Source organism: Enhydra lutris, unplaced genomic scaffold, assembly GCF_002288905.1.
Source record: "Enhydra lutris kenyoni isolate GAN:26980312 unplaced genomic scaffold, ASM228890v2 scaffoldscaffold25, whole genome shotgun sequence".
NCBI classification, from domain to species: Eukaryota; Metazoa; Chordata; class Mammalia; order Carnivora; family Mustelidae; genus Enhydra; species Enhydra lutris.
Window position 1 is genome coordinate 10,220,970 of NW_019154109.1, and position 25,037 is coordinate 10,246,006.

Consider the following 25,037-nt stretch of genomic DNA (forward strand, 5'->3'; position numbering starts at 1 on the left):
CATCCCAGGGCGAGTTCTGGAGCTGTGATGGCCCTTCAGAAATGTTCCACTTTGTATGCCCACTTCAACCAATCGTTGATTGGACATTGCTCTTCAGAGAGAAGTTTCCTTTGGTGAGGCAGTTCTCTGAAGCCGAGGATATTTCCTAGAGAACTTTCCTGCAGCTATAAACCATCAATAGTTAAATATTCCTGACAGAAGGGGATAGATGCCTCATTTTTGAGAGGTGATCTAGGTAGAGCACCATACAATCCAGTAATGAGAAGAACTGACATAAGATCAAAGATCGAAGAGTGACATAAGAACAGATATGTCTGGTTTTTATGCTCCCTCTTGAGTCTGAGCCAGGTCTTCTGGCAGCGGCTGTATTGCAGTCTAACTGTGGGCAGCTTTTCTTTCCTGGCCCCCATCTCTCACTAGGCTGTTTGACCCCTTCAGCCCCGGGAGAGGCAATAGCTTACTATTAATGCTATTCTCTGGGTTCATCAACCTTTTGTTTGTTTTATAATAGTCTTACACTTTTGTAAATTTTATATTAACTGAAGTCTCTTGAAAAATTTGGATTTGATTTTGTTTCTTGCTCATTCACCAGTAAAGCGGCCATGCCTTAAGACTGGTGTTGTTTTGGCTTTGTTCGGGTGTGAGATGACTTATATTTCTTTTTGAAAGAGGATATTTTAGACAAGACTTGGTATTTATTGCAAGCTATAACTTTGACATTCAATCTAATTGAGTAAATCATTTGAGGGTACACATTAAATGTAGGTGGAATGGGTAAATCAGTGATTCTTTTTCCATATACTAGAGGCTGACCAAGGGATCATAATGTGATTTTGGTAAGTCAGATCTCTCCATTCTGACATGGTAATTCTAGAGGATTGTCAAATCACTAAGAATAAAAGCCAGAGTCCCATGTTGTATATGAACCTACAAGGCTACATGTGGTCTGCTCCTCATTGTGTCTTTGGTGTTATTTCCTATCATCCTTCCCTTTTTCTCTCTAGTATAGCTACACTGGCTTCCCACCTGCTTCTTAATAGATCAAATGCTCCACCTTTCAGCTTCTGCCTGGGCTGTTCTTTCCCCAGATAACTTTGTGGCATGCTCTTCTACTTTTATTTTTGTTTTTTACCAAAGACTCCCTGGCCACTTATTTAAAACACTACCCCAACTCCTCTACCCCAGCAGAAGTCCCAATCTCCATTAACCTGCTCATTTTCGCCCTCCTCAATGGACTTTCAATTACTGAAATTTTGTATGTCTTCTGGGGATTTGTTTATGGCCCACTGCTCATCTCCATGAAAGTAGTTCTGTGGCCCTGTGAAGGCTTGCCCAACAGTGCTTGTGACACTGCCTAGCACATGGAACCAAGTCAACAAATACTTGTTCACTGATTGAGTGAATGAATGAGTGGTGAGGAATTATGATAGAAAAGAAATTAAAATATATGAAGATATATTTGAGAAAAGAATATATTTTAGCCTAAGACTTCCCTTCTTATGGACCCCATTTGGACCTGCTACAAACTATTAAGAGGGAGTTCTTTCAAAATGCTCCATAGCATGAGACTTGTTTTATTCTACCAGGTGCATGGGGGATGAAGACAAAAGAATCAATACAAAGAGGAATAAATTTAAAAGAGGAGGACATCTCAGAGAAGAAGCCAAGTGATTGCTTGTCCCAGTTTGAATCTGTTTATAATCCCTAACCTATCCCATTAGCGCAATGTACTAATTGTATCCTTGAATCAAATTCAAGGTTTCCTTCCACCTTGGAATAATGGTGCCACAGGTGGGGGTTGGTGAGGGGAACAGGGGTGAATTGTGCCTGACTGGCTCTAATAGCAGTAGTTCTGAATCCCAGCTAGTCAATTAATATGTAATTTCTAAGTATCTCCTCCAAAAATTCAGATTCCCAGAGTCAAGGTATAGCTGAATTATGCACATTTGTTAAAAAAAAAATGATAAATGTTTCAGATAATGTAATATAAATATTCCCCTTCAATACCATTTATAATGTAATAGGACCATTATTCTAAATAAGCCAAACAATTGACTGTTATGATGCCAAAGAGCAAACGTGAAAATTATTTCGAATCAAAATATAAGAAAAGAAGATATGTGTTATACAAAAGTGCTAATGTGCTAGCTGGAAGTTCATTTTCTCATCTTCTAATTATCTTTGGTACATAAATTCTTACTTTGATTAACATAAGGTTAAAGGCTTAAGCAACTCTCTAATGGTATTTTCAAAAATCTGCAGATGAAAGCAAACACAAGTGTTTAGAAAAAAAGCAAAGGTCAACTATACCTTATAGCAATATCAACTCAGACTGATATGCAAATTATAATTAATTCCTCTAGCAACATGAACCTTTTTTAAAACTCCAGAGCACTCATGGCTTTTTCCCTAATTTACTGACAATGCTTGGGAGAAAAAAAAATATGTAGATGTGGTGACCAGAATTTTTACATTCCATGCTATCATTAGCTGACTCATCTATAATTATGAAATGTAATATTGCCAACCTTGAGGTTCATCTTGCTTCCTTTTTTACTAGGACAGAAATTCCATGGGAAAGAGTTCTTTGCTGGGGAAGAGTGCCTGGCAAATAACAATGATGCTCATTTATTCCTTTCTTAAATATTTACTGAACAGATTTGATGTAATGGACAATATTATTATTACATAATAGACAAAATGCCAAATTCTGAGAGTACATAGAAGAATAGACAGTTGTTGGTTTCAAGGATACACTGTATATAGAAATTTCCCTGAAATGGGCTTTAGAGGTGAATTATTTCTCTTCCATGAATGTTATTGTGAAATCTCCATCTCTGGTATTTGACATTGTCCTCTAATGTTTATATTTAAAGTACATTGTTAAAACCACTAATGCAATTTTCACTGTCACTGGAAAGTTGTTTATAACAGCTTCTCGGACAGTTAAAACTGAAAATATTTTCTAATCCTAGTTCATACTTGATCTACTTCATGGACACTGTTATATTTTAATATCATCATAGGATAATGATATTTGAAACTATCATATCTACATTCATTTTTTAAAAAACTTAATTTATTTATTTGACAGGCAGAGATCACAAGTAAACAGAGAGGCAGGCAGAGAGAGAGAAGGAAGCAGGATCCCCGCTGAGCAGAGAGTCCAATGCGGGGTTCGATCCCAGGACCCCGGGATCATGACCTGAGCCAAAGGCAGAGGCTTTAACCCACTGAGCCACCCAGGCGCCCCACATTCATTTTTTAAAATTTATTTATGTATTGAGGGGAAGAGTCAGAGAGAGAGAGAATCTCAAGTAGACTCTTCACTGAGCAAGGAGGATGACATAGGGCTCGATCCCACAACCCTGAGATCATGACCTGAGCCAAAATCAAGAGTCGGATGCTTAATGGATATGAGCCCACTATTGAGAACCCAGTGTCCCACTATCATATTTTTAGAAGTATAAAAGTATAAAAAAATCTTACTACTAATATAATTTCAAAATATTATTTTTAAAAGCTACTGGCATAAAAAATACAGTTTCAGAATTATACCAATGTTTTAGATTGAAAAATGAATTCCAAACTCTCTTAGAGGCTGAAGCATTTAAAATATTTTCCTATAAGGGTAAAGCAATTTATTATTAGCCAAAACCAATATACAATCTCTTCTGTCTAGATCTTTTGTGGCAAATGAAGAATTAATTTTAAATTCTTTCACCTCAATAGTTATTCAGAATAGGTTCTAGACAATAATTTTAACTTCCCAAAGCCAATTGCTTTTCTGACAATTACTATAATTGGTAGCAGTCTCTTTTAATTTTATGAGCTTTTATCTAGCTACACAATGTACCATATATTTAAATCAATAGAATGTTTTAAAAATCAGAAAATAATTGTATGCTGTAAAACATGACTATTTCAGAAAAAATAAAACAACTCTCATGTTTGCTTGTTATTATTGTTCCAGGTCAATAATATTTCTTTCTACTATTTCTATTTGCACAAAATTCTATTCCCTGATGATGAGTTAATAGTTACAAAAATTTAACTTTTTCCACTTATATGTTTATCAGTATGATTAATTTTTTCTTAAGTGATAGGGTTTTCATTTTAACATGGATTGGCTTATAATGAAATGCCAATTTTGCTCTCTTTGCTAACTATTGTAGGGGACAATATTATCCAAAAAACTTGTACTTTTATTTTAGATAACCCTATATAGTTTGATGAGAAAAATGAAAGCTTTCAGTTTTTGTTTCTTTGTATAGATCATTTAGAGTTCTGTTCACTTGTATATTACTGCATATTAAATATTAGGCATATAAATTCAGTGGTTTTAAGAATACTTGACGTAGTCAAACCCGGAGATCTAAGTACTGTTATTAATCAGATCAGAAAGTATATTGAGGGGAGAAAGGAGGATATCAATTTGCTGCCTCATTTTGTCATTCCACAGAGCCCTCACAATGAGTCCTATATAATACATATTAGATATCCTTTTTGTGGCAATGGCTATTATTTTTGTTTAGGTCTGCATTTTCTCTTGTCTGATATTATTTACTAGTTTCCATTTTCTTTGCCTTACATGGTTATACAGCTCCACTTTTTCTCCTTTAATTCATCCTATGAGTGTCACCTCTAAACCCTTCAGCTCACTGCCTAAGATCTTCTCGATATTCCTGCAAATGACTGTTGAGTCTTTTCCATTGTTTTCCTGGTTACTCACCCTTTCTTCTAACACTGGTGTCTCTTTCTCCTTTTTATAAAAGGCTATGTCTCTGCATGACTAAATACACACGCAGATATCCTTCCTTCTGTATGAGTAAGTTACTTCAAAATTAGAAAGAAATAAAAGCGGTCGAGACATTTTTATTAAAATGGGAATGTAGTACCCACTTAATCTGCACATACAGGCATTGAAAACATTGGTTGTTTTTTTCTGCCCTATGCCCTTAAAGAACTGTTCTTCACGAAAATACCTGAACTGTTATTTTATCTCAGGGGAAAACAACACAAATGTTCCCTTCAGATACATGAACCATACACAAAACCATTAAATAAATGTAACTTACTAAACAGTTAATTAAATATGATGAACCCAGTCATACTCCCCATGTAACAGCACCATCAGCAAAACTACCATTAACATATACATCAATAAATAATTGGTTTTGCTGCTTCTTCAGTTTCTTTGCACTAATGAGTGGTTGGGAATCTTAACCCTATCTTGCTCTCTCTTTAACATAATCTCTTTGTTTTCTTTTAAAATGCCCATTATCCATTATGCTTGTACACCTGTACACTGTTCCTGCTGGCAATCCACTCCACTGTGTAACTTAAAGTGTACACTAGACCAGACAAGTTGCTGTGCTTTTTTAGGGAAGATATGTTATGTGAAGAGAAGGCACCTCAGCAGTGCCCGAGGCTCAGAAATTAAAGAATATTTTCTAATTTGCTCACATGCTGATCCATGCAAGTACCTCAATCCAGGTCCCAGGACTTTACATTATGTCCTTTACTACTGGGTCTCAAAATTAAATTCCATCCACACAGTTCCTCCATTTCAGCATAAGTAAGTTACATTAAAAAGCAAACAAGCAAACGAAAACAAAACAACCACTAACTTGTGCTTACCTAACTTTTTAACCATCTTTTTTGCTTTCATGTATTTGGTGCGTTAGAAATGTCCTTCTCCCATTCTTTGTTTTCCTGTGAACCCTATATAACCTTCAATGCTCACTCAAATATTATATTTATGATGATTTATGACCGCATAGTCACTGCCTCATGGTCCTCTAGAAATTGGATCAAACTTCTAGTGTTTATCCCCTCCAATGGCATGGATGATTTGTTAGTCAACCTTATTTAGCAATAAACTATAAAGAATACTGTATTCCTATTGGACACCGCTATAATGGAGTTACTACCAGCTTGATGGTGTAAAACCAAAGAAATATACTCTCTCACAGTCTGGGTGCCAGAAGTCTAAAATCAAGGTGTCAGCAGGGCCATGTTCTCTCTGGAAGGTTTCATGCTGTGTCATGCTTTTTCCAGCTGGTGGCTGTCATCTTTCTTTGACTTACATCTGATTAGTCTAACATCAGCCAACATGGACACATCTCTGGGTATCTCCTCTTCTCTCTGTATTAACACTGCTTCTGCTTCTTTCTTATAAGAATGCATGTGACTTATCCATTTGTCCGTTGAAGGGCATCTTGGTTCTTTCCACAGTTTGGCGACCATGGCCATTGCTGCTATAAACATTGGGGTACAGAAGGGGTGGGGGGTAGGAGGTTGGGGGAACAAGGTGGTGGGTATTAGGGAGGGCGTGTATTGCATGGAGCACTGGGTGTGGTGCAAAAACAATGAATATGTTACGCTGAAAAGAAAAAAAAAAAAAAAAGAATGCATGTGACTGAATTCAGGACCCACCTGCCTAATCCAAGATAATGTCCTCATCTAAAAGTTCTTAAAAATAATCACTTTTTTTTTTTGGCCATGTAAGGTAATATTCATAGGTTCTAAGAATTAGGTCCTGATATCCTGGGGGACATTTTTAAATCTACCATAGAGATGGTCCGTATTTGGATCATTCTCACATTGTTAAGTACCTAACTAATATTTCTGTCATGTAGTTGGCGCACATACCTATATTTAAATTGAATTGACTTGGGCTTTCTTTCAATACTAAACATTACTTGGTCAGCACTGACTTACGCTTCAAACTAAACATTTTAAAGCAAGTAATGGAGGAGTTTAGGGAGAAAGTAAAACATTGTTAAGACAGTGATGTCATATATCCTGTCTATTAACTTATTCTCCTCTATGACCTTTTGAGATAAATATTGTTATCACCAAATAATACGCGAGTAAGGAGGTTTAGGAAGGTTAAGTGACTTTTCCTACTATCCCTAAGGTCAGGTCTTGACTAAAATCCAAATTTTTTTCTAACTCAAACCTCATTATTCCTCAGTAAAATCATAATGCCTTAAAAGTAAATATTAAGAATAAAATAAAGTACTCCTCAGGATGACTTATATAATAGCATAAATTACAAAATGAAGTGTCCTTGATCATTAAAATGTCACACTTGATTTAAGATGAAAAAGCTGACAGTTCTCTTTCCTTGCATTTGTTAATGATAAATGTCAACTTTAAGCAATGACTACCTAGAAATAAATTGTTATAAGCTCTCCCATTTGTTTTGCTGATGCTCTATATAAATGAGTATTGAGGAAAAGAGTTTTGTTTATTCCTTTATTTATTATAGCTTAAGTGTTGCAAAACATTGCGAGCTGCACAATCCTACTGCCAACAAATAATGAATAATTATCTAGTACTGGGGTTCTAAATAAGACCCATACCAACAAACAGATGTCAGTAGGATTTTGGCTCCAGGTTTTTGCCTGCAGGAAGTCATTAAAAGATAAGTGGAAAATCAAGTCTGTTCCCTTGGTAGCAGAATTTTTACCCTTTGGAGCCATACAGGGAGGCTTATTTTCGGACAGCAGCAATAGCTCCTACATTAGATGGTAATCACTCTTGTATTTATAGACTCCTTGTAAATCAATCCCAGACAGGCAATGAAATGATCTTCTCTGTATTTACTTTTAGGCTATTTAAAAAAAAATAGTTCTGAACAAACTGAATCTATTTTAAACAATCCTACCCCTCAGTAAATTTCATAGTTCAGCCGTATAAAATCATATTGTGGTCTATTTGTGTTCTCTTAATGACTTTCCACTCTCTGGAAAGTAGCATTGTATTCCAGCTGTGCGAACACTGAAATTTGTATTCCAAATGGTTGATGCTTAGGAAGAAAGTCGTGATTGAAACCAGGTGCAGATCATTATGCTTAATACTTAGTGTTTTTCCTCCTCGTTCTTACATCTTAGCCTCCTAATGATTCTACAACTTACTTTTCCAACTCACAAGTTTGCAGGGACCTAAATGTCTTAAAGAAGAAGTTACTCAGTAATAAGAAAGGTTTTTTCCTCAAAAAAAAAAAAAAAAAAAGTTTTAAACTTCAGGTATTCATTAGAGAATATTTTTTTCATTAATACATATTTTTAAGTCATGACAATGAACCACTGAAAGAGTGTAGGGTAATGAATACTCAGTGATTTTTGTATATCAGCAAGGAGCATACTACAATGTGAAAAAGTAGATTTTGCTTTAGAAAAGATCAAGAAGTATATATTAATTCCATGTACAATAATTAGCAGGGCATCAAGAATTTCTAGAACTATGATGGCACCAACTTGCTAGTAATTAAAACGATGTACTTGGGCTTCACAATTTTTGTTCAAAAGAAATGAGTGAACTGTTCCTTGAAAGTCGTGAAATGTCAAGCCTATTTTAATATACTCTTGAATTACTCAAATGTCTAAAAAAGTAGGAACAAAATAATAACGCTTTATTTTTATGTTATTTTAACCTATGCAACTTAACACTCAGCCTAAATTGCAATGTGACATACAAATCATGTTGGTAATGTATGGTAGAAATCAGAAATGTAAATAATAGGTACAATCTGAGAGCATTTATAGATAATCCTTTGCAATTTAAACAGAAATAAAAAGATTAAAAAAATCTTTTTTAGCATGAGAAAGTTCACGCTTTTAGCTGTTACCTCCTGCCTTTTTAGTTGTTTCAAATAGAAACAAATTTAAGGAAAAACCTACTTGAATTTCAATGGTTTCCTACTTTCAGTTTTATAGAAAAACAGGTGGGAAATCCTAGCAGACTATGCAATAGAGTAAAATCACTGCAGCATGAATCCCAAATTAGAGTTTAATGTCTCAATGGCTTCAATATTTATGTCACTGAAAAGTGCCTGCAGCAGGAGCTCCCCTTTGCGTTATGTTCTTTTCTATGGTGCTGATGCTCATGGATACTTTTAAAAAATGTCCTGACTGATAAATTGTTTGAGTACAAAGTTGTAATAGACAAACAACATCTTATTTCAATTTTCTTTTTCTTTTTTTGATAAGAGCAGAAGTAATCAGTACGATTGTGCCTTGTTATTAATAAGGATGCCCACAGATTTAAAAAAAAAAAAAAACGACAAACATTATTTAAATAGCAATTGTTCAGGTGTTTAATGATAACGTTAGATAAACTGCCCAAAAGCACATAGCTAAGTGGCTGATTTGGGGTGTAAATGCAGGCAGTCTAGCCACAGAATTTACTCTTTTAACCATAACATAAGGTCTTCATTAAAGTAACTGCCTCTTACCTGCTTGTTTCTATCAATTAACTTCTCTTGTGTTACAAATGACCTGTGGCAGGGGGTGACTGGGTGGCTCAGTTGGTTAAGCTTCTGCCTTAGGCTCAGGTCATGATCCCAGGGTCCTAGGATCCAGCCCCTGTTCAGCAGGAAGCCTGCTTCTCCCTCTCCTACCTGCTTGGGCTCTCTCTCTTTGGCTATCTCTGTCTCTCTCTCAAATAAATAAATAAAATCTTAAAAAAAAAAATGACCTGTAGCAGATCGACTCTGAGGTGTTTGTGATCTCATACAATCTCCTCCTGAGTGTAGGTAGGATCTGGGACTTGCTCCTATACAACAGAATATAGCAAGGGTGATGTGATGTCACTTCCTTGATTATGTTACATTATTTAAAACTCAGTTGTGCTAGCAGATTCGCTGAAGAGACTTTCCTTGCTTGGCTTAGTGAAGTAAGCAGTCCCAGTGAGACAGTCCACACTGCCAGCAACTTGGGATAACTTCTGGTAGCTGAGAGTGGCCTCCAACAGAGATTTAGAAGGAAGCTGAGCTTTCTGTCCTCCAACCACGGGGAAACAAATTCTGCCAACATTCTGAGTGTGTTTGAAAATACATTCTTCTCCAGACAAGCTTCTAGATGAAAACACAGCCTTATTAACACTTAATTACAACCTTGAGAGACCCCCAGCAGAGGACCCAACTAAGTCAGTATCACATTTAAAATATACCAGATCACATGTAAAGTTTTTTATATTGGGAAAGAGTGGTTGCAAACATTGGTTGAAATTCAAAAATGTAATGATCAGGTGGCTTTGTAGATCCTCAAGAATCTAACATTCTTACAAATTTGCAAGTGTCCACACGGACTGGAGCCTTTTAAAAATAGCAAAGGAAGCTCTACAGTTCTAGTTGTTGGACTTTTGGGCCTTATACTCACCTAATGCCTGTTTGAAGTGTCTTGGGAACAGGTGAAAGGGTTGGTTTGGCTGTGTATATTCATTGCAAGCTATTTAAAAAGTGTGGAGGAAGTGGATTGTTCAAGACCTCCTTATCAGAAGCAAGACTCTACACCAACAATGTTTCCTTTTGGAGAAGAGAGAAATGGAGGCAGAAAGACTGGGAGCCACTGCATTGCTTGCTGTTCCCAGTCACTCCAGTCTGACATTTTTTCTTCAATAATGATTGATAGTAAAAGGAGAAACCATATAAGTTTTTTTCCAGTTATGTTTGTAGCCAGTGATGAAAGATTCTAGGAGACTGCTATGGTCAATTATTCAACAAGAGGATATCATGTCTAAAGCTTTCAGGCCTCATAAATTGAACCCTGCATACTTTACTATTTGGAATGTACCAAATGATAAGAAATAAGCAAAAAGAAAAAAAATCACCACCCCCAACCACAAAAATGATCGTAAACACACAATAAGCTTCTAATGAGAAGGATGAACTTTTATTTTATTTTATTATTTATTTTATTTATACTTAAAGATTTTATTTATTTATTTATTTATTTGAAAGTGAGAGAGCACAAGCAGGGGGAGCGGGAGAGGGAGAAGCAAGCTCCTTGCTGACCAGGGGGTCAGATGTGGGGCTCCATCTTAGGACCCAGGAATCATGACCTGAGCCGAAGGCAGATGCTTGACTGACCGAGCCACCCAGAGGACCCAAATTTAAAAATGTATTTATTTATTTTAGAGAGAGAGAGAGAACCTGCATGTGTGCAGGGTAGGGGTAGAGGAAGAGAAAGTCTTAAGCAGACTATATGCTGAGCCTGGAGCCCAGTGTGGGGCTTGATCCCAGGACCCTGAGATCATATCTGAGCTGAAACCAAGAATCAGGAGTCTTAACTGACTATGCCACCCAGGGACCCCAAGAAGAATATAAATTTAAACAGAATATCCTGTAAGATTTTTTTACCCCCTAGGAATCTGAGGATTATTACATCTTAGTAGAAATACAAATGACTGAATTGTACATTGCAATAAGGATGGGTGCTATAAACAGGAATAAAGCAAAATGTTTGCAACTTAAGAAATCTTATGGCTCTTTGTTTGATGTCTATGGAGAAGCATTATATATAAACCAAAATATTGCATTAGTTTATGTTCCTGAAATAACTCTGAAAGTCAGAGTCTCTTAGCGGCCACTTGAAAAATGTGAAGTACAGTTGGGATTCTCTAAGAATGTCAGTGAAGAGTGCTATAGGATAAAGAACCACTCAGGTGTATATTTTTTAACACTGAAAAAAATCAAAAAAAGAATATTTCATGATACCTGACAACTATATGAAACTCAAATTTCAGTTTCCATAGACAAAGCTTTACTGGAACACAGCCATACATTTGGTTGAAGTATTTGTCAAAGTTGGTTTCAACAGCAAAACTGAGTAACTACTGAGCAGCAGACACTGCATGACCTACAAGGCAGAAAATATTTATTATCTGGCACTTTTTTAGAGAGTTTATGTGAGGTAACTAAAATAGTCCAATTCATAGACACATAAAGTAGAATAGAGGTTTCCAGGAGCTGAGGGAAGGAAGGAACAGAGAGGCAGTGTGTAGTGGGTATCGTGTTTTAGTTGGGGAAGATGAAAATTCCATCACTGAATGGTGATAATGGCAAACTAATCAGCGTGTACTTAATGCCACAGAACTGTACATTTAAAAGTTGTTAAATTGGTAAATTTTATACTATGTGTATTTACCACAGTAAAAAGCTATGAATTACAGTTTCTACCTGAGTGTGATCTTTACTATGCTTTATCCCGAGACCAATTGTCAGTTACTATTATGTCTTCTGTTCCAATGTTGAAGAAAATAGAAAAAAATTATGAATACAATCAAATTGTCACTAAATATTTTTTTGGTGTGCTGTGGACAAAATAAAAGCTGACAAGGGATAAACAACCATTTTTTTTTTTCAAAGTATATTCAATAGTATGTTTACAATTGAAGGGCAGGATGTATATGAAAGTTTTGAATAATAAATAGGGAAATGTCATAGTATGTTTCTCATTGGAAGGTGGGTGGGAAATTAAGGTTTTGAATGAAAAAAATGTATCATCACAACACTTATAAATTGGGCAAGACAGTTTCTATGCTTTACAGTGGCTTGCTTATCTGAACCAACTAACTTTATTAACACATAGAAGGCAATCTCCTCCCCTGTGGTTATCAAAAATGTTAACTGTATATGATTATGAAACTAATTGAGAATATGTATTTGTGCTAGAAAATCCAGCTCTTTAACAAAGACCCATTCTTGTCAATTTCCTCAAATGGAACCCCAATTTTTTTACTGTATACATTACCCAGCTAAATACTAAATTTCCCATCTTTCCTTGAAGCTAGTTATGGTCATGTGATTCAGTATTGGCCAATAAGGTATAAGTGGAAAAACTGATGTGATTCTGGTAAGTCTCTTTAATGAAGAGGAGACAGACATTTCTTCCTCTCTTTCTCCTCTACTCATAAAGCAGACATCATGGCTGGAGCCAGAGCAGCCATGATGGAATTGTGGACAATGGCTGCATACCAAGATTGCTGGAGGAGAAATCTGGAAGAGCCCTGGTTCCCTCATATCAACATTTTGACTGGCACCTGTCAAACTTCTCTCACGTGGAGAGGAATCAAAGTTTGTCTTTTGAAGATATCACTATTATTTTGTTTCTATTTTTCTTAGCTGGGTCAAATTCTAAGAATTCCCTCTTTAAGAAGATCAGTGAAACCATACCACTGTCCTTTTCTAGCTCACCTTCAGTTTCTGTCAAAGAGATAAAATTTCTTTTGACATCACTTAGATTAACAGGAATGCATCCTTAGACAACTTTTAAACCATAAACACTCTCAGGCACTGACTGCTCAGATTAGACACTATGAATCTAAATCTCTGTGCTAATGTCTGCATAGGTACTTCCACACCACCATGTAAATATTCTAAGTCATAATATTTATACTAATCTATTTTCATAATTTTGACAAGAAGTGAAGCATAAATATTCATATGTTGCTACATTTATGTGGCCCCAGGGGTCTAATCCTTGTTTAGAAATAGAATTTTCTACAGCTTGGAAAAATTAATTTTTCATAGACATTCCTGGGTAAAAACAAAAACCAACTCAAAAATGAATCCTCTTTTTATGCATTTCTGCCTTAAAAAAATTAATACGAATGCATAGAAAATGGTATTGTATGGCTCTTGCTACAAGAGTTGACCCCTACTCTCCAGAATAATCTTAAAGAAAAGAACTGTGGATGTTAGAAAGGCCACCAAGACCCATGTGTTCAGACAAATTGTACTTTGAAGATTAATTAAGTTTTATTTATGATTTCAAAAATAGAAATAACAAAAGGAAATCTTCATTTGCTGAGAAGCATGGGATTATATGACTAATAATGACCATACATGTTGGAGGAGTATCACTAGTTTCTACAGCCATATGCTCTCCAGTGTTCCAGAAAGAACCAGGCAGGTGATGAAATATTTTGTGAGGGCAGGCCTGGAGCAGGATGTTTCTAAATATATTTCCAGTTTTAAAATAAATTATTATAAAACCTGTTGCATAAAAACCACAATGTTGTGTTAAAAAGCTTATTCAACTTGTGGAAGTAGAGCAACAATTTTTGTTGTTGTTGTTATATATTGAATAAGGTGCTTTGCAATTTATTTATTCATTTTTAAAAATTTTTTGGAACAGAAATGTGGAGGCAATTCTTAAATTTTCTTAAATTGCTACTCACATTGATAAAGATAATAGACTCTATTCACTAGAGGAAAATACAAGTTCTCATGTATATGAGATTTTTGAATAATGGTAATTTGTTTTTTTTCTTTCATCTTTAGGACATGAAGTTAAGGCTTCTGTGGTTATTTCTTTTATACAACTATATCATCATGTCACCCAAAATCGTTACTTTACCTCATCTCAAAGTGAAGCAGAAAAGTTATTTTTGTTTGAAAATGTGGCTGGCAGTTCTTGCCATTCCACATGGTAATTGCTAGGAAAAGGTAAAGGGCTCACTGGATATCATGCCCTCTTCATCCTATATGAACTAATACTGTGGGGAAAGATGTTTTGCTCAGTGTTAACTTGGATATTTGAGGTTATCATTATTGTTTATTTCCAAGGGAATTTTGTGTCTGTATTTTATGTAATTTTGACTACATATATATATTTTAAAGATTTTATTTATATTTATTTATTTGAGTGAGAGAAAGTGAGAGAGAGGACATGAGTAGGGGGAGGGAAAGAGGGAGAGAGAATCTCAAGCAGACTCATGCTCAGCAAGGAGCATGACACAGAGCTAGATCCCACAATCTGAGATCGTGACCTGAGCTGAAATCAAGAGTTGGATGCTTAACTGACTGACCCACCCAGGGGCCCCTGTAGTTTTGACTAAAGTAAGATGAGAATTCTATGATTAATTTTAAAAAATACCTTTTTTTATTTTAAGAAAAAGTACATCTTTATAAAGTCTGTAGTCATGTCCTTTTTTATATCAAAAGGAGATCAAATTTCTTTTAAAAGCTGTCAGTTGGAAGGAATCTTAGTCAACTTTCATGTTTACTTACTATGGGGTCCTGAGTACTAAAAACATATTTGTTGATTTATTGTGCTAGGGTTTACATTTTGAATCTCTGCTACTTGTACTTGACAGCGGTATTCCTACCTACAAATTTTTAGAGACATAATGTTTTTCAAAATATTATTTGCATAATTTTTTATGAGAAGTGTTGAGTATGCCTATTTTGTAGAAGCACAGACTAAACCTAACACATTAAGAACAAAATATTATATTTAAAGTTGAGGAAAAATATGAGAGTTTCTCATGACTGGTTTGACCAATGGTTTGACAATATACCTCTTTTTTTCATAGCTGTTGAATTCATTTCTCACTTATCACATAAAGAAATTGATATAGAATTATGAAACCTAAGACTTACATAAAATGATCCAAATGAACATAAAACTTTTTTTTTTTTTTTTTTAGGATAGATTAAAATCACTTGCTACAAATCTTAAGCTGAGATCTTGTTGGCATTGATATTCAAATGGAAGTAAACTTCAATGAAAGATCCCCCCAAATTTCTTGGTCTAGGATTAATTCACTATCAAAATTATCTGTACTATTCACCCTCTTATCCATATGTAACTAATAATGTTATTATTATTGACATATGTTTACTTTTATTATAGAAGAGGTAGGCAGTCTTTTCTTAGTTATCCTAAAATTTGTAGTCTCCATGTGTTCTGCTTTAAAACTGCCCTAAAACTCTGTAGCATAAAGCAACAACTATTTTTTTTTAAGATTTTATTTATTTATTTGACAGACAGAGATCACAAGTAGGCAGAGAGGCAGGCAGAGAGAGAGGAGGAAGCAGGCTCCCTGCTGAGCAGAAAGCCCAATGAGGGGCTTGATCCCAGGACCCTGGGATCATGACCTGAGCCAAAGGCAGAGGCTTTAACCCACTGAGCCACCCAGGCGCCCCAAGCAACAGCTATTTTATTATATCTTGTGATTTTGTGTGTCAGAAATTCAGACAAGGATCAGCTGGCCCATTCTTCCATTTTACCTGATGTTGATTGTGGGTCACCTGGTATTATTCAGCTGACAACTAGGTGATCTGGAGTTAACCTTGAAAGGGATAGTTGAAAAGCTGGGTGTAGATGGACTCATACTTTCCAGGTTGTATCAGGTCCACACCATGTGACCTGTTCAGTAGGACAGCCAATCTTTTGCATGGCAGCTCAGAGTTCCAAGAATCAGTGTTCCAAGGGATTCTGGTGAAACCTATCAGGTGTCTTATGACCTGGCCTTGCTGATTCCACAATGTCACTTCTACTACATTGGATTGGTCATGCAGGTCCATAAAGCCAGTTCAGATTCAATGGGAGGAGAATTAGAATTTACCTTTCAATGGGAAGAATAGAAAAGTCTTTGTGGCCATCTTTCTTTTACCACAGACGTTTTGCTGAATATAACTTAATTCATTCATAAATGTTGAGAAGTTATGACTTAGAAATGATGAATATGGTCTTTGGCAGTAAAGTAGTCAGTGTGAAAATCCCAGCTCTTGGCATTTTTAGCTCTACAACAGAGGAAGATATTTCTCTGTCCTTCAGCTTTCTCATCATGGGGCTCATATGCCTCCCTTAGATATTTTATTTTTATTAAATATGATTCTGCTTATCCTTTACCTAATCTTTCAGCAAGTAGAAGGGGTAGAGAGGATTCTGCATTTAACATTTAACCATATTATTACACTTCCTGATATCCTTCAATTTATCAGGTTTTGGACATAGAAAAATACAAAACTAGTTAGATTTTAATATTTGTATTCTTCAAATAATTGCGTATTTTCTCTCAACACTGAATTTAGTGGAACTTAATTTTTGGCAAGCAATATTAAGTAACAACTCTATTTTAATAACATTGTGCTTTGAAATTCACTAAGTGATTTTATACACATAATATCATCAACCCTTACAGTGACAATTTAAAATAAATAAAATGATGACTATTTCCCTTTTTTAACAGATATATTAAAAGTCAAGAGAAATTAATTTCCTTTTTGAAGCTCACATAACCAGGGCAGATTCAAGCCTTAAGCTCAAGTTGTAAATTTGAGTCACAAGGAAGAGCAGAATGTTTTTGACATGTTGTTTACTAACAAACTTTAACACATATAAAGGGGAGGAGGTAGCTAATGTGTTATTAAACATCTAAATAACATAAATACTGAAAACTGTTACACTTAATAAAATTAATACATTCATCACATGAGAGAATAGCACATTAGCTAATTATGACTAATCTTTAGGTTGCATTCAACTAATTTACAATTTATTAGGTGCCTTCCATGAGTCTAATTCTGCACTCAGAATCTAAAATAGAATCAAAGAAACACTCTACCATAAGAAAAAAAAAAAATTTGGAAATTCAGAAGTGATTTTGTTCTCATTATCATTCTGCTAGTACAGAGTACTAATAATAGCACTGAGAAACATTACTTTTACATTAGCATAATTTTCTTCTTGATGCCACCATTATGGTTTACTTAAGTTGACAAATGATTGCTGCCCAATGCCACACCTGCTACCTTTTCCATAACAGCAAACAATATTATGCTATTGAGATCTTAGAAAGGTTAATTTCTATTTTCTGCAATTATGAATGACATGGTTAGAGGAGGTTATAGATACCTGAATTACTGTGATTACTGTTTGCTAGAAATTATGCAAATATGCATAAAAGCAAAGTTTGTGAAAAAGGAAATTGGACTAAACTTGATTTAGCCTAGTATTATCAATGTTATAACTCAAAGTGTAAATAAAACACCAATGTAATAAAATCCAAATCTAAATGTAATATTACTTTATTATGAAGCACAAATAGGATGCTTGTTAGCGTAACATTTGTGCTGTACCTGTGTTGTGTTTGGTACCATTGTTGAAGTACTCTGAATAACACTAAAATCCAGTCTTGCATAATATATTATTTGAGTATGATGCTATTCTATTTTTTTTCTCTAAGACTACTGCATACGAATATGTTAGGCTCATCTTAGATACCAAATATTTTATTTGCAGTTATAATTTCTGAAAGACTCCCTTGGTTCCACATGTAAATTTTGGTGATTTGATTTATATTATAATAATATCAGCAATATCTCAATTGCTCACTATATTTTAATATTCAAATCATTGGAGGTCAGTTTTTCTAATTTACTAAATTTCATCACTAAGCTATATTTCCACGTATACATATATTTGGGATTTTTTTGTTCTTTCTTAGTATGACAGTAGGGGTGAAGACTGATAGTACTTTGAAGAGAAATTGGGAAGTATTCACTGTGTTACTTAACCTTAAGGAACTAAACTCATGCTAATGGTGAATTAACATGATATGTAAATAGATATGAATATATTATCATCAGCTTATTGATCAATATTAAATAATAATGAGGTAAAATTTCAAAATTATATTTTATGATAAACTTTACTACTTTTTAAAATTTATTTCTTAAAATTAAAACACTCAGTAAAAATGATCTTGCATGCATGTAAATATTTTATATGTACTGCTATATTCACATATATGGCACCCCCAAGAAAATACCAAATGTGCATGTATGTTTTATAACCTTATATCTGAGAAAACAAATGTTTAAATGTTTTTATGAAAGAGGTAAACATTCTATGCTAGTTTTTTTTTTTAAGATTTTATTTATTTATTTGACAGACAGAGATCACAAGTAGGCAGAGAGGCAGGCAGAGAGAGAGGAAGGGAAGCAGTCTCCCTGCTGAGCAGAGAGCCTGATGTGGGGCTCGATCCCAGGACCCTGGGATCATGACCTGAGCCGAAGGCAGAGGCTTTAACACACTGAGCCATCCAGGCACCCCTCTATGCTAGTTTTTAAAACTATACTACTATGAAGAAAAATTTAAGCATGTTCCTATAAGAAAAGCAAATCATAGTATATATAAGTAGATAATTCATAAATATAAGTTAATATTGCTTCAAATATCATATTTTAATTGGATTTATTTCATGAAAGAAGGAAACATTATATTTATTTTAACACTATTATGTGTTTATAGAATGCTGTTTTTAAAAATAACCAAAGAAAACTCATAAATTTTCAAGTCATGTACTTGTAAATGTAGTTACTAGAATATTATTATTCAAAATCAACCACAGCATCATTGCTATCTATGAGAGAGACTACCAAGCTATTCAACTTCTATTCTTTCCTTCATGGGAATACAATTAAACCACAAAGCCCAGCTTAATTTGCAGTAAGGTACAGTCATGTGACTAAATGCCATCTATTGATATGTAAAGGGAAGAATGACTCCCAGGCTTGTTCCAAGAAGACCCTTCGCATGTAATCATCCATGCTATTCCCCTTTTTGCCATCATGCCACTAAAAGGTAGAGTAACTCTAGAAACCAAGTATGAAATATGTTGAAGACTGAGTGAGGTCTTGTACACTAACTAGGAGAGATATGACTACTAATAAGAAATAAAACTTGTAATTTTATAAGCAACTGAAGAAATGCCTATCATATTTTGAACATCATACATTTTAGAGATGTGTGTGTGTGCCTATGTGTTTGCTATGAAAGTAGGTGTCTATGAGAGTAGATAGCATGATCTTATATATAGACTTAGAAGACATATGGACTAAAAAACTAAGTAAAATTTAAGAAGTGATAAAAATAGGACTTTTTTCTGATTGTTCTTTCCCTATCTTCTTATTTAAAAAACATTTTTTTCTCCTTCTTTGGTTATATTTTTCATTATTACAACTGTTCAATAAATCATCTCAATAGATGCAGAAAATGTATTTGGTAAAATTTAATACCAGTTCATAATGAATATTCACAACAAACTAGGTATAGAAGGAAATTCTCTAACTAGATGAAGTGCATATTTTTAGTTGACATGAATACTTACCTAGAAAATACATAAGAATCAATAGAGAAACTTCTATAATAAGTGAATTAATAAATTTGCAATATAAAATCCAATCACATTTTTATACATTTCTGTATACTACCAGCAAACATTTGTAATTTGACATTAAAGAAGCACTATCTTTATGATAGCACCAAAAGAAGTAAGTGCATACAAATTGAGTTAAATATGCATAGGATTTGCACAGTGACGACTATAAAATATTAATGAAAAATTTAAAACTATGTAATAGAGAAATTACATGTGTCCAAAGGGGGGCAATTTGGGTATGTATGTGTCTTTATGCCTTGAAAGACTTTATTAATATGATGTCAATTTTTTAAAATAAAATTACAGATTTAATGCAATTCTAATAAAATAGAGCAGATTTTTCTGCAGACCATAACAAGTTAATTCTAAAATTTATAAGGAAAGGTAAAGGAGCAAGAATAGTCAAGATGATTTTTTTCAAAAATAAAAGTTGGAGGCTCATGCTATCTGATTTAAGACCTATTCTGAAGATGAGGCAATCAAGACACTCAGTACAGTGAGGGATTGTCAAAGGATACACATATATATCAATGGCACAGAATAGAGAGTCCAGAAATAGACTCACAGAAACAGCTAATTTTTGACAAGGTCTAAAGACAAATCGATAGAATAAGAAGTCTTTTTTAAAAAATGGTGCTGTAGGGGCGCCTAGGTGGCTCAGTGGGTCAAAGCCTCTGCCTCTGGCTCGGGTCATGATCCCAGGGCCCTGGGATCGAGCCCCGCATCGGGCTCTCTGCTTGGCAGGGAGCCTGCTTCCTCCTCTCTCTCTCTGCCTGCCTCTCTGCCTACTTGTGATCACTGTCTGTCAAATAAATAAATAAAATCTTGAAAAAAAAAATGGTGCTGTAAAAATGGAATGTCTACATGCTAAAAAATAACCTTAAATGTATTAAAAAATTAACTAAAGTTGGATCAGAGACCTAAATATAAAACTTTTTATAAAAGCTTTTATAAACCTTTGTGACTTTGGAATAGGCAAAGAAGTCTTAGATACATCAATAAAAACAGTTCACGAAAAGAAAATATTAATAAATTAGGCTTTATAAAAATGAAAACTTCAGTTCTATTGAAACATGCTCTAAAGAAAATGAAAGAAACAAGCAATAGACCATGAGAAAGTATTTGTAAATTACATATCTGAGAAAGGACTTGTATTGAGAATCCTAAAATAACATTCAAAACTCAACAATAAGAAAACAAACAACACAATAAGGAAATGAGCAAAATATTTGAAGAGAAGCTCCACTAAAGAAGAAATATGAATGGGAAGTAAGGAATAAAAAGGTCTTACTTCATTAGTCATTAAAGGTATGCATAGTCTAACGGCATGACATAAACAGAGCACATGTATCCCAATGGTTAATAATTGACAAAAATGATAATGCCATATTTGTTGAAACAAACAGCCATGCACCATAAAAAAAAGAAATTTACTGTTCATTAATTTGAAGTTTAATTAAGCATAATTTCCAATCAGAAATTGCCAGTTTATAATAGTGCACATTTTCTTTTTCTGCAGTTTTGTATGTTGGGACGCTTCTTTTTCAGGGAGATGAAAACTATCTGCTTGAAATTTTGCCCATTGATTTATGTCTGCTTAAAGTAGCAACATAAATGACATTCAGTTTTAGGTAATGTATCAGTCGGCCCGCAACAATTTGATGTAATCTTTTATATGCATGTGTGTGTTTAAGTATGATTTCTTACTCAATATAGTGTAAGAATTTGATACTGTTTGCTGAATTATACATTTGTACATTCACTTGAAAATATCAAGAAATATTATTCAAATAAGAGTTTAGACTGAATACTAAAAATAATTAAAACGGAAAATTTGGCAGAGCTACTTTATTTGTCTCATTGCTCATCAACTCACAAATCATCAAAAAGCACATACGAACCCAACTTGCCCTCCTTTGGGCACATATAATTCCATCATCATTCTGGATGTGGCCTCAGGCAGCTAGGAACTTTCCTACACTATCCCAAAAATCAACAGCAATTTTCTAATTAAAAAAAAAAAAAACAAAACACAACAACAACTAATTTATCCCTAAGTAATTTTGGAAAATTTAACTTCTGAGATAAAACCCAAATGAACTCACTAAGCCATTTCAGAGAGGCAGGAGGTTGTTGACAGTGTATCAACCACACTAATTAAAAAACAAATAATCAAACAGAAAAGTTGGCTCAATTCAGTGATTGCTTGGAGAGTAACACATCCTTAGCATATGATGCATTCAAGCTTCCATGAGAATTTATTCTCAGGACCCATTTTGTACAAGTAATAGAAGCAAGAAAGGAAATATAAATACTGGGCTATTTCAAACATTATGTAAACCACTGGGCTATTTTTAAAATCAAGGGATCTATTTTTTTAATTAAAAAACAAAATGTGCATGATAAACCTCTGTGGAGAAAAATATGTAGACCAGTATGACTTATGACTTTCTTGATCCAAAGAGTCAGATGCAGTTTTTATTTTCATTCACTAAGCAAGTACATGTTCCAAGAAATTACAGAATGATTAAAAAGATAAATAAGATAATATCTGCTCTTATTTCTATAATGGAAGGGAATTAGGGATATTCTAGGAAAGATGATTGCCTTGACCAAAACATAGAGACTTTAAATACTATTGTGTTATTTCTGAAAAGTGATTTGGCATTGCACCATGGTCATATCCTTGTCATATATTTGTCAAAGTAAAATTCGAAAGTCAAAGTTATATAAACATTTTAAGCATTTTGATATGTAATGCCACGATATCTTGTACAATAATTGTTAACCTCACATCACCATTGATAAAATCATATTCCCCCATGCACTCACTAAAACTCATTAACATGACATATTGTTATCTTTAAAACCTAAAAATATTGCAAATAAAAAAATAGAACCCATGATTATTTTAATGTGCTTGTATTTAATTACTGAAGTTGAATCCTCCATCTCTTGACATCTTAAAAGCCTTATAGCTAAGCAAACTTTTCACATTCAGTATCAACTGGAAAGTGTACCAGAGTTCACACTCTTCATCACACCACCAATGTTCTCATTCCATAGCCTCATTGTAGCACGTGTGCATCTATCTGTATTTTGACAAAGGTGCTAGGGTGATTTAGATATGGACCTTCATTTACTGTAACTACCTTCTGGGGTGTTGCTTTTAGATTTACAGGGAAAATCTCTGCACTAGCACTAACAGGGGAGCTATCAAAGATTCTCACATGAAATCAGAGGGGGAGACAAACCATAAGAGACTCTCTATAGGAAACAAACTGAGGGATGGGGTAACTGGGTGATGGACATTAAAGAGGGCATGTGATATAATGAGCGCTGAGTGTTATACGCAACTGATGAATCACTGAACTCCACCTCTGAAACTAATAATACACTATATGTCAATTAAATGAAGTAAAATAAAATTAAATTTTAAAAATACATGAGGGGCCCCTGGGTGGCTCAGTGGGTTAAAGCCTCTGCCTTCAGCTCAGATCATGATCTCAGGGTCCTGGGATCAAGCCCCACATTGGGCTCTCTGCTCAGCAGGGAGCCTGCTTCCTCCCCTCTCTCTCTCTGCCTGCCTCTCTGCCTACTTGTGATCTCTGTCTGTCAAATAAATAAATAAAATCTTAAAAAAAAATACATGAAATACAAACACCAAGCTTTGTTCATGACTAGCAAATTTTAAAGGAAGAAGCCACTGCTCCTGGTTCTCATCTCATATCAGACAAGGCTCTTTTTCCTTGTCTGCATGCTGTCTAACATGTATCCACAGAGCACACATGCTAGAACCCAACCTTCTGAGGCAGACATGGGAAACACAGCCCTCATCCAGCACTTTGTGCTCTGCCCCCATGAAGCCTAGGAAATGTGCAGGTGCCAGCACTAGTATCTGAAGGCCACAAGTAGTCAGATGATGTTTCCTGACAAATTCCATTTTTTGTATCGGGGTGCATTTTGGGAGCATGAATTATCTGTACTAAGATAGAACATGGGAACCACTTAAGGTTGGAGTCTTTTAAGTTTTTATATCCTATTCATTATGTAGCTACATGACTAATTTTTATTATGTTGCTTTTGTGGCTTATAAATCCAGAAATTTCCAGTTTATTTACAATAAGAAATCTAGGTATGTGAGGCATATCCTGCTAAAACCACTCTTAGATAAGAAGTTGGTACCAGGCAACCCCAAACAGCCTCTGGATAATCTTCTAGTTTGGTGAATTTCAACAAAATGTTTAAAAGGACATCTGGTCAACACCCAAACTGCCTCAGGCATAGAAGATAGAGGAATACCATTCATCTTTTCCTTCATAACACTTGAGGGCAGAGGGAAGAAAAAGCAATTCCAGGGTCAGGTTTTAGTAAACATTTTTATGTCTTTGAAGACTTAGGTTACTTCTTAAAAGTTCACACAAGGGGCACCTGGGTGGCTCAGTCAATTAAGCATCCAACTCTTGTTTTTGTTTTTGTTTATTTTGTTTAATAAGTTATTTTTTTAAAGATTTTATTTACTTATAACATCCAACTCTTGATTTCTGCTCAGGTCACAATCTCAGGATCCCCGGATTCAGCTCTGCATAGGGCTCAATGCTCAACAGGAGGCTGCTTGTTCTTCTCCCTCTGCTCCTCTCACTGGTGCTCTCTCTTTCTCTCTCAAATAAATAAATAAATAAATAAATAAAATCTTAAAAAAATAGGCATCCATATGAATTTTGAAATTTAATCCATCAGACAACACTGCTTCTTCAAAAAATTTCAAAAGTAGTGATTCTTCTCTAAAATCTGAATGAATATATAAAATTTCCATTAAGTTCCATGTTTGTCACCACATGACATTGAATATGTATTTTATACTACATGTATTTGTTTTCTATTGGTGAATAGCAAATTACCATGAGTGCAGTGACTTAAAACAGCACACATTTATTATCTTACAATGCAGTGACTTAAAACAGCACACATTATTATCTTACAGTCTGCATAGGTCAGAGGTCTGAGCACAGCTCAGCTTGATTCTCTGTTCAGGTTCTGACAAAATTGTAATGATGATGTTGGCTGGGAGTGACATGTCATCTGTGTCTGAGGATCTTTTCTAAATTCATTTGGTTGTTGGCAGAATGTATTTCTTTGAAATTGTAGAATTCACGGTGGCTTGCTTCTCTGAAAGGAAACAAGGAATTATTAAGAGGATTTCATTGGGAGCTACAAATAATCAGATTTTCCCCCCTCCAAACAATCATTATTATAGCAATCTTTTTTTTTTTTTTTTTTTTTTTTTTTTTTTT

At 34.6% G+C, this 25,037-nt stretch overlaps 1 pseudogene across 1 annotated transcript in view; it reads right to left on the reverse strand.

Annotated features, from left to right (window-relative positions):
- Positions 1-9,624: 9,624 nt before the first annotated feature.
- The window catches only part of LOC111150968, a 50,800-nt pseudogene continuing 35,387 nt past the window's right edge, over positions 9,625-25,037 (reverse strand). Inside the window, exon 2 of the transcript XR_002640825.1 lies at positions 9,625-9,865. The product of XR_002640825.1 is annotated as an RNA-binding protein 8A pseudogene (transcript). The remainder of the gene's footprint in view (positions 9,866-25,037) is intronic.